The sequence below is a fragment of the Sciurus vulgaris genome (genome assembly GCF_902686455.1).
Source record: "Sciurus vulgaris genome assembly, chromosome: 12".
Classification (NCBI taxonomy): domain Eukaryota; kingdom Metazoa; phylum Chordata; class Mammalia; order Rodentia; family Sciuridae; genus Sciurus; species Sciurus vulgaris.
The window spans coordinates 7,213,515-7,223,657 of record NC_136473.1 but is presented as its reverse complement, the minus strand read 5'-3'; the positions used below and the strand labels follow the sequence as shown (position 1 = coordinate 7,223,657).

The following is a 10,143-nucleotide window of genomic DNA, read 5'->3' as shown; positions in this document are numbered from 1 at the left end:
GTGAAAATACTAATACATGACAGTTACTCTACAATTGAGGATACACCTTCTCTTTCATTTTATCTCAGAATTGGTACATTAATAGACATGTAATTAATTTCCCCTGTGGGAGCCTCTGAGTATACAGTCCTGAAGTTCTGTAGAACTTGACACATCAGAATGTCATCCTGGCCAGGTGTGGTGGTGGACGCCCACAGTCCCAGAAACTCAGGAGGCTGAGGCAGCAAGATTCCAAGTTCCAGGCCAGCCTCGGCAACTCAGCGAGAACCTGGGGACAGAGGTCAGTGGTAAGGCACCCCTGGGTTCAATCCTCAACACCGAAAAGAAAACAAAAGAAAAGAAGAAAGAAAAAAAGAATATCATTCTGGAATTCAATTTTAATAGATGACTGTATTTTAGTAGTCAGATACTATATTTTATAGCCAGGGAATAACAGGTTTATAAAAAAATACTGTGATGATGGAATTTAGTGTCCAAACAAAATAGAAAAAACTTCTTATGTATACTTTACCATTTTCTTTAAAAATAATAGTTTTACTAGATTTTTTTTAAAGTTAGATGTTAACTCCTTCCTATTCTTAAGGGTCTAAGATACACAGAAGCTGTTTCATTGTAAAAGTCTGATCAAAATCTTGAGATTGGGGAAGTTGTGGGTTTTGTATTTCTTAGAGTATTTCTGCTTCGGGTCTCAATTTTACCTACTACAAAGTCTGGGGCAGTGACAAGAGTCAAACAGGACTTGCTTGCAGGCACAATAAGTCTTTCTTTCTTTCCTGTATTTTCTTACCATTTGAAATGTGACCAGGTTTTTTCTTCTACTCTTAAGAGAAGTCAAGGGATATGAATTACAGGACGAACATGTTCAGGGTGTGAAGTTTTAAATAAAAAACACTTGTCTGGAGTTGTTTTTTTCTTTTCTAAATAAAAATTTTATTCATAATGGTCAAATCTAGACAAAGTAAAATGGCCATTACCCTGTTAGTGAATAAACAATTCATTATGCCTTTGTAAGATGGAGTGCTACTCAACAATAAAAAGGAACCAGCTACTGACATACAAAACTACAGGGAGATCTCAAAAAATATGCAAAGTGAAAGATGTCAAATGCAAAAATCTACATGTTGAATGATTCCATCTATTTGAAATACTAGAAAGAGCACACTATAGAAATAAAACAGACATCAGTGATTGTCATGGGATCTAATGGGAAAAAGATAGAGATTTGAATGCAAGAAGGCAGGAGAATGTTGTTGTGTGATAGAGATTATCTATATTATGACTGTGGTGGTGGTTACACATTCCTTTGCTAAAGCACATTTAATTGTACCCTTTAAATGAGTGAATTTTTTTTATTGTAAACAAATGGGATACATGTTGTTTCTCTGTACATGGCGTAAAGGCATACCATTTGTATAATCATAAATTTACATAGGGTAATGTTGTTTGACTCATTCTGTTATTTTTTCCCTCCCTCCCACCCCTCCCACCCCTCCCACCCCTCTTTTCCCTCTATACAGTCCTTCCTTCCTCCATTCTTGCCTCCCTCCCTAACCCTAACCCTAACACCAACCCCTCCCACCCCCCATTATGTGTCATCATCCGCTTATCAGCGAGATCATTCGTCCTTTGGTTTTTTGAGATTGGCTTATCTCACTTAGCATGATATTCTCCAATTTCATCCATTTGCCTGCAAATGCCATAATTTTATCATTCTTTATGGCTGAGTAATATTCATATATATATATATATATGTGTGTGTGTGTGTGTGTGTGTGTGTGTGTATATATATATATTTATATATATATATACCACAGTTTCCTTATCCATTCATCAATCGAAGGGCATCTAGGTTGGTTCCACAATCTGGCTATTGTGAATTGAGCAGCTATGAACATTGATGTGGCTGTATCTCTGTAGTATGCTGATTTTAAGTCCTTTGGGTATAGGCCAAGGAGTGGGATAGCTGGGTCAAATGGTGGTTCCATTCCAAGCTTTCTGAGGAATCTCCATACTGCTTTCCAGAGTGGCTGCACTAATTTGCAACCCCACCAGCAATGTGTGAGTGTACCTTTTCCCCCACATCCTCGCCAACACCTATTGTTGCTTGTGTTCTTGATAATCGCCATTCTAATTGGGGTGAGATGGAATCTTAGGGTAGTTTTGATTTGCATTTCTCTTATTACTAAAGATGTTGAATATTTTTTCATGTATCTGTTGATTGCTTGTAGATCTTCTGTGAAGTGTCTGTTCATTTCCTTAGCCCATTTGTTGATTGGGTTATTTGTATTCTTGGTATAGAGTTTTTTGAGTTCTTTATATATTCTGGAGATTAGTGCTCTATCTGAAGTATGAGTGGCAAAGATTTTCTCCCACTCTGTAGGCTCTCTCTTCACACTGCTGATAGTTTCCTTTGCTTGTCTGGAGTTTTAAGGCATGTGTGAAACAGGTTTTTATGGTAGAAAATTAGTTAATGTACTTAGAATTTTTATTAATGGACAGATAAATAGTATTAAGCTCCTGGAAATGTGTTACTATTTAAATATTAAACATTAAAGTTAAATTAATCTCAAATTCTAAATGAATTCCATTTATATCCATCAGTCTAGTGTTAATGGAGAGAATAATAAGGAGAAAAGAATGATCAGAAACTTGTGTTTTAATGCACTAATAATCTTGATGTGAGACATAAATTTGGCCTTAACTCACAGGGCCTGTGGGAAGGACAGCTGAGAATCATGATTAGAATACAGAATGAAGATCTGAGTGAGCCCAGCACTGTGGCCTCGCCTGAAATCCCAGCTGCTCAGGCGGCTGAGGCAGGAGGATCACAAGTTGGGCTCCTGGGTTCAATCTCTAGTACTATAAAACAACAACAAAATGACATTAAAAAAAAAAAAAAAACTGGGCTGGGTGTGGTGGTGGTGCATGCCTGTAATCCCAGTGACTTGGGAGGCTGAGACAGGAGGATTGCAAGTTTGAGGCCAGCCTCAGCAACTTAGCAAGACTCTAAGCAATTTAGAGAGATCCTGTCTCAAAAAACAAAATGGGCTGGGGACTTAGCTCTGTAGTAAAGCATCCTGGGTTTAATCGCCAGTTTAAAAAAAAAAAAAATTTTTTTTAAATAAAAGCTGAGGCAGTAACTCAGTGGTAGAGTACTTGTCCAGCACATGCAAGACCCTGGGTTCAATTCCTAGAGCATATGAGGCACACACCCCACAATTAGAATCCACCTTGATTCAGTCAAATCATACATAGATTGGGTTGCAAAGAACCTTTTAGAAAAGGCTAGCAGCCTTCACCCTGGCATGATAAAAGGTTTTATCCAGCAGTGGGGTCAAATATCTATGGATGGCACATTTGAATTCTTTTTCTTGCAGTAGTTTATTCCACAATGCTTGGGTTTTATTTATGCCCTGAAGTACTTGTACTGTTTAATTTAACTAAAGCAATTTTATCTTAATTTTCCCTGGAAACCTAACAAATATTTAAGCTGATGAAAAATATAAAATTTGAGAGTACTTCCTGGGTAGTCAAGGAAGGCAAGACTGTCAGTGAAATTACAAAGTTAATTTTATCCTAAGTGAGGCATGTTTAAAAATAGAAACTGGCTTGTGACTATTCTGATATGGAGTTCTCAGAACGCCCTGAGCTGAGCCGTCTCTAGGTGAACACTCTCCATGAGATGGCATGCAGCCTGGTCCCCAGTTGCCTATGCCCGTGATCTCAGGTGCAGGCAGACATGGAGGGCAGCCTTGAAGGGTGAGTGGCCACACAGGAGGGCCTGGTGCTAAAGTGGTGTACCTTGAGGGCAGGAAGAGGTGCACGTGCCTTGGGTTCCACCTGGTGTGCAGGTGAGATGCCCATCAACCAGGCCCTTTGGCCACTACTTGGCAACACCCCCCACCCTGCCTTGCTTCTTGGATCAGTTCCCCAATGACCCTTGTGGTAAAGGCTTGGTCCCCATTGCTGGTGCTATTGGGAGGCGGTGGTAACTCTAGGATGTGGGCCCTGGTAGAAGGGCCCCATGGAGGAGGATATTGGGACTCCATCCATTTTCTCTTACTCCCTTCATTATTGACCAGGAAGTGGATGGGCCACATACTCCCACCATGATGTACTGACTTACCACACGCCCAAAACCGAAACCTCCAAATCCGTGAGACAAAATAAATCTTTTCCCTTTTTAAGCTGATGATCTCAGGTAGTTATTACAGGATCTGAAAGCTGGCTGCCACACTTCTGTGCCACACTTCTCTATCCTTCGTAAGCTCTGCTATCGGCACCCATAGAGCCCTAGGAGAGCAGGGAACCCGGGGCAATCTCCGTCATTCGTCACATCCGAGAGGCACCTCTGCTACACTTTTCTTGTCACACACATATAAAAAAATTAAAACAAAATTTAAATCTTATAAAATCTACATTCTCGTGATTATATAATTACCTATGGCATCTGTCCCTGAAAAGACAGAAATGTACCATGGTATAAATCAGGGTTCTCCAGAGGAACAGAAGCAATAGAATGTATATATATAATTAGAAGAGGGGATTTACTGGGTTGGCTTACAGGATCAGGCTGAATAGTCCCACCATGGCGGACTGCAGGCCGGAGAGACGGGAAACCAACAGCTGCTCGGTCCAGGAAGCTGGAGCCTCAGAAGAGGGACCAGCGAGGCAGCTCTGGTCTCAGGCTTGCTCCCGGGAGGTCTGCTTTCAAAGGCTGACAGGCGGAGTCTGGTGTCCGTGGTCAGGGGACATCCACGAAGAAGACTGGAGCTCGGACACCTTGGTGAGCCGCCTCCTCCTTCCCCTGGTGTTCCATCTGGTCCCAGCCTATTGGGCAGTGCTGCCCACGTTCAGATGGGTCTCCCCACTCAGTTCAATGGACCCACATGCCAACTGTCTCTGGAAAGACCCTCACAGACACACCTAGAAGAATGTTTTTCCAATTGTCTAGGTGTCTGTCAATCCAGTGCATCTGACAGCAAAAATCAACCATCACAACTGAAAAATCAAATCATGTGAGAGAGGGAGGAGGGACCCTTGCTGATGATGTTTCTGCAGGTTTCCTGTCCATTGCACGTGACAGACACTAAGGAGACTTGAAAGTCTTCAGGACCTGACCAAACTGACCATAGTGAAATCTCCTCTGAACCCTCCAAGATATTCTAGTGAGCAGTCAGGTTGAAGGTTGCTGAAGAAAAACACCTCTGTGTTATAAACACAGATGAGAAAACAGAAACCTAAAGAAGAAAGTGACTTACCCCAGGGCACCAGGTTATCAAGTTCATCCAGAGGAAATCGCTGATATTTAAGGGTTTTCTTTTTTCTCGTTCTTTCTTTCTTTCTTTCTTTCTTTCTTTCTTTCTTTCTTTCTTTCTTTCTTTCTTTCTTTCTTTCTTTCTTTCTTTTTTGCCTAAAAAAGAGCCATTTCATGTGGCTCGACCAAGTATATAGTGACAATTAAAAGCAGACCTGAACTCCAGCATTCTTCCCACTAAGTGAAAAGGGATTTGCACAATGGTTGGCCAAAGCATCTGCAGTCTCCCTGCCCTAATTTACAATCAGAATATAGTCTCAAAATCCACTGTGAATAAGCAAAATGTAGGGGCCCTTTCTTCCAAACTTCAGCCACTGTGGCCACCACAAACTCCCAACTTCATCTCCACAGCTCCAGGAGACCACTGAGCTCCACCTGGTGCCCTTCCTGGGCCACAGCCAGGAGCTCCCTTCAGGCAGGATGCTGGGGGTTGGGGTGTCTCCTCTCAGCATCACTGTCCTGTGCTGCCCGAGCCAGCACCCAAAAACCTTTGCTTCCCCATTTTTAATTTTATTATTATTTTTTAGTTATTTAGACAAAAAGGCAAAATCTGGCCTCTCTTCTGCAATTTGGCTGGAAGCAGAATTCTGGTAGATGCCGTTTTAATCAGGTGAGAGAGTAAAGAGGAAGGAACCAAGAGATTCAAAAGAAAATTGTTAACAACAGGTTTGTTCTTTTTAAAAAGTGAAGCTTGCCCTTTGGTCAGAACCACTCACGTTCCAACTCCAACATCAACACAAAAAAAAGTGCATGGATGGACCTAAAGATGCATTAGAAGTTTAAAGAAACTTCAACTTACCAAGTAAGGTCAGCTTTTAAAATTAGTTAATAAAACTAAAGTATTAAGAGATATGTATGTAACCATGGGGAAAAAAGACACATCCGGAAGTCAGATCTCTGCACGTTCATTACGGTAATTGGCGTTTACTAGTCTCTCTTTTCTCTTTGCTGTGCTGGGGTTCCAACCTAGGGCCTTGTACGTACTAGACAAATGGTCTACCCCTGAGCTATATCCCCAACCCATATTTTATTTTTGATAGGTTTTATGTTGTTTAAATTTACTCATAACAGATAATACTTTCTTTTAGAAAAACTATTTTTTGAAAAGTTTATGGATAATTCTTACTTTAATAATACATGGAATAAGGTATTTTGTAAAATGAGCTCTAAGTGCTTAAAAGTGCTAAAAAGCACTTAGGTTTTTTTTGTTTGCTTGATACTGGGAGTTGAACTCAGGTGCAGTTTACTACTGACTCACATCCTCAGCCCTTTTTATTTTGAGACAGGGTCTCCATGAATTGCCCAGGCTGGCCTGGAACTTTTGACTCTACTGCCTCAGTCTCCTGAGTCACTGGGATTACAGGGATGTGCCACTGCACCCAATGAGCACTTGGGTCTTAACCTGGAAGAAGACTTCTGAATACCTCTAACCAGAATGCCTAATGATAGGCCTATTAGCCATATATTATACTGTAGTTCTGTCTGTGCTTACTAGATATTCACTGTTTTTATATGGACCCATGAAACATAAGTAGATTTTTTTGTCTCCTTTGCTACATGGACCTTTTATTCCTCTCTCTCTCTCTTATACAATTACCCTTAAATCTGTCTGACTAGGGAATAAGTTAGTAAAAAGCCTTCATTCCAAATTGATACTCAAAAAAGAGGGCAGGGGCAGGAAAGGTCCAGAGGATTTAATACAACAAATAAAGAAAAATGATTGTCTACAAAAGAACTCTCAGAAAAATCTCTGTATTTCTCCAACGGAAAATTATTTGACGAGCAAGGCATGATAATCTCTCTAAATTGTCTCGGTTAAATCACATAACTGCCTCTCATCAAGCTTGTAAGACATTTCCCAAGGAGTAATTTTAGTCTTAACAGCACATTAATGCAGGTATTTGATAAATCTCAACCAAGCGTGGTTCTTGTTTGGCACTATTGAGGGAGAGAGAGAGAGAGGGAAAAATACTGATGTGCAGCCCTTATTCTTCCGAATAATAAAGAAACAATATTTTACTCAAGAGTTTTATTTGACTTCGCTTCAGAAAAGGGGAAAATTGAAATGCAGCTTTGAACACAGTTCATCTGCCAAGTTTCTCAGGATCAAGTAGAGCCGTGAGCATTGTCAGGTTCCAGGGGAGTGTGCCCTGGTGGGGACATCTGCACAGGTAGAAGTGAAAAGCAACAAGGGGGTGATGGCCACAGGGCTGGAAGAGGGAGCATCAGCAACAGTCAGTGGTGCTTTCTCTGAAGGAAAGATTCTAAAACTCCCCCATATACGGCAGGATCCTTAGAAGGACCACATCACTCACTTGTCCGAGGTGTTGGGAATCCCTGGCCTCTGGGTGGATACCGTGTTGCAGGTCCAGCAGGCCCCTCTCCGGGCGCCCGCAGCAACATGTGCTGTGGTTCCATAATCGGTTCATGTGTTCATTTTGAAGCCACACGAAAGGGAAGCTTCCCACCAAGTGGACAGGCCCTACGTGCCCTTGGCAGCACAGCCCCTTGCAGGCCGTTGGGTGTATAGTGGGCATCAGGAATGTTTCTTGTTGGTGGTCAGAAATGATCATGAATGGTCTTGTACCTGGCTTCACATTTTGTTTTTAAACTGTTCATAGAAACTCAGATTCCTTTGGACCCTTCATGGGAGAGCTGAGAGAATAAGAGGAGCTCTTCATTCAGAGCAGGGCTGGATGACCAGCAGGGTTGACAGCCTCAGCCCTTTCACATGCTGAATATCACATGCTGCAGAGCATTTACAACTTCCCAGAAAGTTACAAGGAAGTCTCTCATCGTAATCAGAGGACCATGCTGCAGCTCTTCTCTGTGTGACGGAAGCAGCATCTTCAGGAAATAGCATGGCAGTGTAGTGATGGTGACAAGCATGTCATCCTCCTTATGTCCCTGTGTGCCCTGTGGGTCCTCTCCACCCTCAGGGACACAGCTAAGGGGACAGTGAAGACTTGCTGCAGGCATGGGTCTTGCATATCTCAGGACCTCTGGAGTCCAAGCCTTTGGAAGGAGCCCATGCTAGCCTTCTGGAGGCATTTGGCCATCTGATAGCCAGACTCACTTCCAACATGTGAATGAGGCCAGGGGGACCATCCAGACACACCTGTGCCCCAGGTGTTTGGTGGGGGTGACCCAGAACTGCTCAGCAACTTGGATCACAGAATCATGAGCAAATAGATTTAATGTTGTTTTAAGTCACTAAGCAGCTCTGGGGTAGTTTGAGAGTCCTTGGTATGCAACAATGTATGTATATATATACAATGTATGTATATACACTCACATACATATATATGCAGATATATAGATATATATATATATAGTTTCAGACTTTTTTTTCCTAATTTGCCTACAGATATCAGGTGGTCTGGCAGTAACCATGCGCATAGGGCTATCACTTAAATATCCTTTAAATAAAAATTCTATACCAAAACAAAAAATAAAAGACCTGGAAAACCTGTTTTTGCTAAATGTTCTGCTCAACTGAAGTGTTTAACATTAAAAAAGAAGGATGAACTTTTCTTGAGAATTTGAAATTTATTATATTCAGACATAGGACAATATACAATATCGATATATCAAATCGTTTTGGGCGCTGTACAACATGTTCAGAGTGGTGATTACTCGATTTCATCTTCTAGTTCACTAATGGCTCTGGAATTTTTTCATCCTAAACCAAATGCACTTTCTTCCTATTTATGAAGATGTACCCCCCCCCCTCCCCCAGCAGTTAAATGGTTCAGCTCCACCCATGGTCTCATTTTGTGGTGCTGGGGATCAAACCCAGGGCCTCATGTGAGCCGCATCCCCAGCCCTTCTGTTTTTGTTCCAGAGCTGAACATGAAATCAGATATCCATCTTTGTCCCTCAGAGGACACTAATTATATTTTTAATTGATTTTAATTGTCACAAAGTAATTATGCATATTTATGGGGTACAGTGTGAAACCGCAATACGTGGATTTGATGTATGATGATCACGTCAGTGTAACTGGGCTATCTGTCACTCAAACGTTCATCATTTCTTGTGATGAGAACACTGACAATCCTCCCTGCCAGGTGTTTTGAAATGTTCAGCTACCTGCCGTTGGCGGTAGGTGAGGACCTAGAGGCTGTCCCTCTATCCAGCTCTCCTGCTCACTGGCTGTCCTCTCTCTATGCTTCCTTTCCCCAAATCTTCCCAGGCTCTGGAAACCACTATTCTGTTCCCTGCTTTTTTGAGAGCAACCTTTTAGTTTTTCTGTGCCTGAGTTTTCATTCCATATTATTTCAAAGCCGCCAGCTCCAGTTCTCCTTAAACTCCACAGCCCTGGGTGGACGCCTTCCTCCTTGCTGTGTTTGGCTTCTCCCGTGGTGTCTGCTTTCTTCAGGTGATAATCAGATGTGGACTCCCTTCATGGGCCACGGTTTTCCCATCTCCCTGGAGCCTGTGTGAGAGGGGGCACCTCCTGCTCTGGCTCCAGCCTCTTTGTGCCCCTGTGGTGGAAGGGCCCTGTGGGTCCCAGTGACAGTCCTGTGTCCCACCCCATCTGTCTACATGGAGCCCACATGGTATCTGAGTCCCTTCACATTCTCAAGTACAGCCAGGATTTTTAAAAGAACTTCTTATCGTTTCTGTAGATCTGGTGTAGGAAGAATAAACATACAGGCGTGCTCAGACTAGCATCTTAAAACTAGAAAGTGCACTTGTCTTTAAGATCGCCAAAGCGTGTGTGTCGTGCTTCAGGATCCCTGTGAATGTCAATCATCGCCTGCTCACGTGACGTGAGTTGGCCTGCGAGGTGCTGTGAACCAGGACAGACAGGACAGAAGGAG

At 42.3% G+C, this 10,143-nt stretch overlaps 1 long non-coding RNA gene across 1 annotated transcript; it reads left to right on the top strand.

Moving 5' to 3' along the window:
* Window positions 1-3,643: 3,643 nt before the first annotated feature.
* Window positions 3,644-6,897, top strand: LOC306641799. Its single transcript, XR_013758286.1, has 3 exons — window positions 3,644-3,759; window positions 4,567-4,786; window positions 6,604-6,897. It is a non-coding gene; the product is annotated as an uncharacterized lncRNA (long non-coding RNA).
* The last annotated feature ends 3,246 nt before the right edge of the window (window positions 6,898-10,143 follow it).